The sequence below is a fragment of the Tupaia chinensis genome, unplaced genomic scaffold (assembly GCF_000334495.1).
Source record: "Tupaia chinensis unplaced genomic scaffold, TupChi_1.0 Scaffold146740_1, whole genome shotgun sequence".
Classification (NCBI taxonomy): domain Eukaryota; kingdom Metazoa; phylum Chordata; class Mammalia; order Scandentia; family Tupaiidae; genus Tupaia; species Tupaia belangeri.
The window spans coordinates 1917017-1923186 of NW_006206595.1; positions in this window are offsets into that span (position 1 = coordinate 1917017).

A 6170-nucleotide genomic window follows, 5' to 3' on the forward strand; every position below is an offset into this window, starting at 1 on the left:
CTACACCACTGTTTCCAGACCATATGGCTCACTCTGCTCCCTGGAGGCTCCTGCCCTCTGGTTGACTCTTACTGCTTCATCTACTCACCCCAGTCACTCCTTTTCCTCACTTAAGATGTTGGCTCCTGGATCATCTAGCCTGTGCTCTGCCAACAACCTGGATAGTTTTTGTTTTCTGGAGCCTCCACTTGTTCAAGACATACCTAATAATTCCTGAATTCTGAGAATGTTCTCATCTCTGTCTTTACTTACTCTATCTTGTTTCGGATGCTCTTCCTTCTTTACTCTCTTTTCAGAATACTTCCATTCTTACGGTACTGCGTAAAAGCCTTCTGCTTTGTAGATTCTCCAACCCTTCCTGGCTCAGCATTATTGCCACCTGGCTCTCATGCACCTCACCAGTGTAGCCCTAAAGGCTGAAGTTAGACTGCATGCACACTCTGAAGTTAAACTGCATGCATGCATGTGTGTGTGTGTGTGTGTCTGTCTATTTCAGAGAGGAAGAAAAGACTGAATATTGGGGAAGGATAAGGGGGAGACCATGAGGTGAGGGGTGCAGCCTTTCTTCAAATCAGTATTGGCTGTGCTTGAGTGACAGGCAAAAACATGTGTCCACATCCTAATCCCCTAGGTGGCAAGTGGAGTTAAGTTTGCTCATCAACTGACATTGAGTTTAGGGAGATTACCTAAGATCATATAGGTAATCAGAAGGGTCTTTCTAAATAAAAGAGGGAGGCATGGGCCAGAGTGAGAGGAGATTAGAGTAAAGTGATTGCTAGCTTTGAAGATGGAAGGGGGCCAGGGACTAAGGATATGGGCAACCTCTAAAGGAAAAGGCAGGAAATGGATTCTCCCTTAGAGCCCTCCAGAGGGAATACAGCCCTGCTGATGCCTTGGTTTTAGACTTGGGGACCCATTTCAGACATATAATCTCTAGCACTGTAAGATTTGTGTTGTTTTAATGAAGTCATAAAATTCAGAACAATTTGTTACAACAGCGATAGGAAATATATGTCAGGGCGGATCTCTTCAGCGGGCCATTTTGTCTAGCTACCTCTCCTCCAAGGAGAGTCTTATGCAAAACTCTGAGTGGTTTGGAGTTTTGAGCTAATGTAGGAGGACAATTGTCCTGGCCCCTTGTGTGTGTGGAGTAGGTGGTGGTGAAGATGGAGAAGGGAGCACATTCGCCAGCCCTGAATATAGTATTTATGCAAAGAATCAGGAACTTGATTAGAACTCAAGTGCCAAGACCAGCACATGTCTAAGTCCCTTGCCATGGGTGTATTTCTTTGTGTGGTTTGGAGTCACTGAGTGACTTAGGAAGGGGCATACTTATTATTTGCATCTCAAACACCTCATCTGTAAATAAAGGGTCTGGATCAGATTCCTTTCAGGCCACTTGCAGCTCAGACTCTGGCTTTGCCTCTCAGTCAGCATTCCATCTGCCTGAGCCTACACCTGTATTCTCTTGCCTTTGACATTCTATACCAGAGGTCCCAGACACAAGCTTCTTCCTGGGGCATGTGTCCTGCTTTGACAACTGCCTTTGAACTACTGAATCCTCATTTGCACAGAGTAATTGCCACAAACTACATATTTTTGCTATGTATTCTAGACTCCAGAACATGATACTTCTGGAGCAAGGACTATTTTCTACTGGGGTAGAAAAAAGGGAAGTGTGGGGGCCAGCAGTTGGCGTAATGGCTATGTCGCTGGACTCCCATGTAGTCAACTGCGATTGGAGTCCTGGGCCCGGTAGCTTAAACTCACGTGCATGCATACTCAAGATCCCGAGAGAAGAGGAGAATGGAGGAGAAGGGATTGGGGGATTGGGGCGTGGCCATCCCCTCTTGCCTGAGGGTGATGTCTCACTTTCTGTTTGTCTTTCTCTGTCTTTGTGGCGAGCGCACGTGCCCTATAACAAAAAAACTCTAAAAAAAAAAAAAAAAAGAAAGAAAGAAAGAAAGAAAGAAGGGAAATGTGTGGAAGACCCCTGAATTCCTCAGTGCTGATTTTTTGCTCTTAATTGTTGGCCGTAGCTTATTTGGAACAGCAGAGGGTGCTATTGGATAGCTGAATTTTCCTAACTAAATAGCGATGTGAATTTTATTTTTAATAACTCTGTGACAAGTATTTAAAACTAATTATAGTTACTGTAGCTTATAAAATAGTTCAGATAAATAGACAAGAATAATATAATATATTAGCACCTATGTGACATGTTCACAGTCAGATCAAATTTTTATAGTACGTATATATATTAGCTTAAAAAAATGAAATGGCTTTTTAAAAAATGAAATAGTAAGGTATCAGTTAACCTTGAGTTCTATTCCTTTCCACTAAGAACTAACCTAAATTATTAATTTAGTATTTATCATATATTTTATGCTTTTACTTTTAAAAAACCAGTCATATCTACTAGTATTATAAAATATGGTATTGCTTTGCACATTTAAAATTTCATATAAATGGTCTCATACGTTTGATCCCTCCTGAAACATGCTTTTTTTTTTCTCATTTCACATTATATTTTTGACCCCTATAGTCCAGTGTTCTACTTTATGAACATTGCTGATTTATTTACCTATTTCCTGGTTGATGGATGTTTGGTTTTCTATCTCATTTTCTTACTAAAAGTACTGCAAAGAGATTTAAGTTCATGTCTCCTGTACACAGGTTAAAGTTGTGGAGTTGTGTGATATGAACATCTTCAACATTAATACACATTGCCAGATTGTTCCCAAAATAATTGGACCAAATGCTTAGCAATGGCAGTACCCACTGTGGATTTAATTTTCCCATTGTTCCAACATTTGATATTATCAGACTTTAAAATTTGCAAAAACTGATGGGCATAAAAAACTATTTCTCCATTTTCTCTTTATTTTTTAAAAATTTTTTGCTATAGAGTATGTGCATTCACCAGAGAGAGACACAGAGAGAGAAAGAGAGAGAGTGAGGAAAAGTGAGAAATCAACCCCCCTGCAGGGATGGCCACATAGCAATCTCTTTCTACACATACCTTGTGTGTTTTTCAAGCCACTGGCTTCAGGGCTTAAACCATTTTGTTAGCCTTGTGGAATCCAGCCACCTTAACCACTGCCACCAGCTGGCCCAGTTTCTTTCTTTTTAAATTTGCTTTTTTCTTGGGTGCCCTGAGCTAGCAGTGCAAGGATTGAAATCTTCAGTATGTACTTCATTTGCTTAAGTGGCCTAAGATTCCCTAGGGAGAAAACAGAAATTTATACCACAGCAGAAAAGAAGGATGACTTGCCAGCTCGGACACTGGGAAGAAGAGAAAAAGGAGAAAGAATAGGAGGAAGAAGAAGGAGACCTATTTTAGTTACATGGGGGAAAATCCTAAAGCAAACCCACCCTGACTTCAGTAGGTGCTCCTAGGTCTTTGATATGTGTTCTGGATGATAGGCAACTGGAGTGGGTTAGTCTGGAGACACTTATGCTGCCTTTATACAACCATAGGGGAGCTGTCACAGCAGAGAGATCCTTGAAGCAATCAAACAGAGTTCCTCTCAGAAAGGCTTTTGAATAAATGAAGTTGTTCTGAATATGAAACCGAGCAAGGACCCCCTAATTTATTTTTTAGGGTTCCTGAAATATAAGTCCATTTACATTGTAATGGCTCAGAGTAAGGAGTAAGTCTTTAGACTTTTGGTTATGATAATGACCAGCATGGACCATGAGTGAGGGCCATTTGACTTCTAAAACTCTCACTTAAAGGAAAGATAAGGATTTCATTTCAATATGTAAGATGTTTTATAGGCTGGAAACTGCTGGTTGTGAGTTCAAAGACTCCGGGCTGAATGGCTCCAGACACTTGAAGAGAAATTTTATTATCTAAGGCCTCACCAATCAAAAATGCCCACGAGATGACCACGCCCTCTTGAACCAATCACTGAACTGATCATGCGCCTAGGACCTCTGCCCCTAAGTTTGCTCTTAAAAACGCATGTGGAGAACATCTTGGGGAGATGGGTCTTTTCAGCGTGAGCTACCTGCTCTCCTTGCTTTGCACTTTGCAATAAAGCTGTACTTTCCTTCATCACACTGTGTGCCTATGGCTTGGTTTTATAGCGCTTGGGCAAGCAAACCTGATTAGAGTTCAGTAACAAGTAGTGCTATTGTTGAGGTGACTTGTCCAAAAAAAACTGGAGATGCTAGAGGGCTGGGTTGGAAGGCAAGACATCTGAAAAGTACCTGCTGCATCAGGAGTTTCAGTTCTACACACCAGCCTCCTGGTCTCACATATTTAGCCTCCTGCTTATTTTGTGGGGAAAAAAAGCATTTTCTCATTACAAACATTTGCATTTTTTTCTTGTTATCAGTGAGGTTGAGCTTCTTTTCTTGGTCTATTGGCCATTTGCATGTGAACTAGCTCCTTCTTTCTTCAGTGACCTGCCATAGTTCAAGTTTCCTTTAGCAAAATCTGTTTTGGGGATCTCTATGATTCTGTTCTATGAAACTGGGATTTACAACCTTGGTACTACTGACATTTTGGACCTTTGTTGTGGGGCTGTCCTGTGTGTTGTAGAATATTTAGTAGTGTCTCTGTTTTATTAATAATAGGCATTCTATCTGTTGTTAAATTTAATTATATACAAAGTAAGCACAGGTTGAGCTTTCTGTGTGTGTTTTCTCTAGGGCATGTGCACTTGTTGGAGACAGAGAACAAGAGAAAGGGAAAGGGAAAAAATCATCCCCCATTCTCCTCTTGGGATTTTGGCCACTCACGCAGATGCACCTGGCATGTTTTTCAAGCCATCACGTTTGGGACTTGATCTGCACAGTTGGCTATGTGAAATCCAGCTCCCTTAACCTCCATGCCACCTGCTGGCCCATCTTTCTACATTTTCATGTGAGCATTTAATACTATAAATTTCTCTCTTAGTATTTCTTTCACTGTATCCCATAGGTTTTAATATGTAGTGTTTCCATTTTTATTTGTTTTAAGAAATTTAAAAATATCTTTCAGTTTCTTCATTGACCTCATGATTATTCAGGAGTATGTGTTTAGTTTCTATATTTATATATTTCCACCTTTCTTCTTATCGTTGATTCCTAATATTAGTCTATCTTTGTTTGTAAAAATACTTGGTATGGTTTCTAGTTAAAAAAGTTATTTAAGGCATGTTTTGTGGCCTGACATAGGATCTATCCTGGAGAAGGTTCCATGTGCCGATGAGAAGAATGTGTATTCTGTGGCTGTGGGATGAAATATTCCGTAAATGTCTGTTAGGTCCATTTGGTCTATGGTGCAGTTTAACTGATGTTTCTTTCTTGGTTATCTGTGTAGATAATCTGTCCAGTGCTGACAGTAAGGTGTTGAAGTATTCAACTATTTTGTGTTAGAATCTATCCCTGCCTTTATGTCCATTGATATTTGTTTTATATATGTAAGTGCTCCAGTATTTGGTGCACATATGTTTATAATTGTTGCCATCCTCTTGCTCTTGAACGTATAAAATGACCTTCTTGATCTCTTTTTATATTTTGGCCAAAAGTTCATTTTTATCTGCTATCAGGATAGTTACTCCTGTTTGCTTTTTGTTTCCATTTGAGTGAAGTGCCTTTTTCCATTCAGTCAATATATGCTTTTTTTTTTTTCAAAATGCCTTTTTCCATTCCTCACTTTCAGTCAATATATGCTTTTTTTTTTTTCAAAACAGTTTTATAATTGAGATTTATTGGTTGTATCAAGGATCAGTACAGACATTTCAATTTGTACCAATTCTTAACATATGTACCAAAAATTTAAAAAACCAAGTATAGTGATTCTTTTTAAGTTATTCCAGTGACATTCCAGCTTCAAATTTGTAGGCAAATTTTCCTTAAGAGGATATCAAGAACCACTGTCTTCAGATGTTGAAAGCTGTTTTGTAAGTCCCACCAAATCACAATTTAGTATCATACACACTACATACTTCAAACCTCCAATCTTTCACAGCACATTAACAAATTATTAGGGAAAATCAGACTACCACGACCAAAGATGTTACAGAGTGCACACAATTCTGACAGGGAGAGCAACAATCAAAGAGTGGTTTTCTTTAGGAAACAATACTACTAAAAAACATAATAGAAGTCATTTAAAATATTCAAGACACATTAAATGCATGACTGTGACTCCAAACTGCCATTTAGTATGCTTTGTA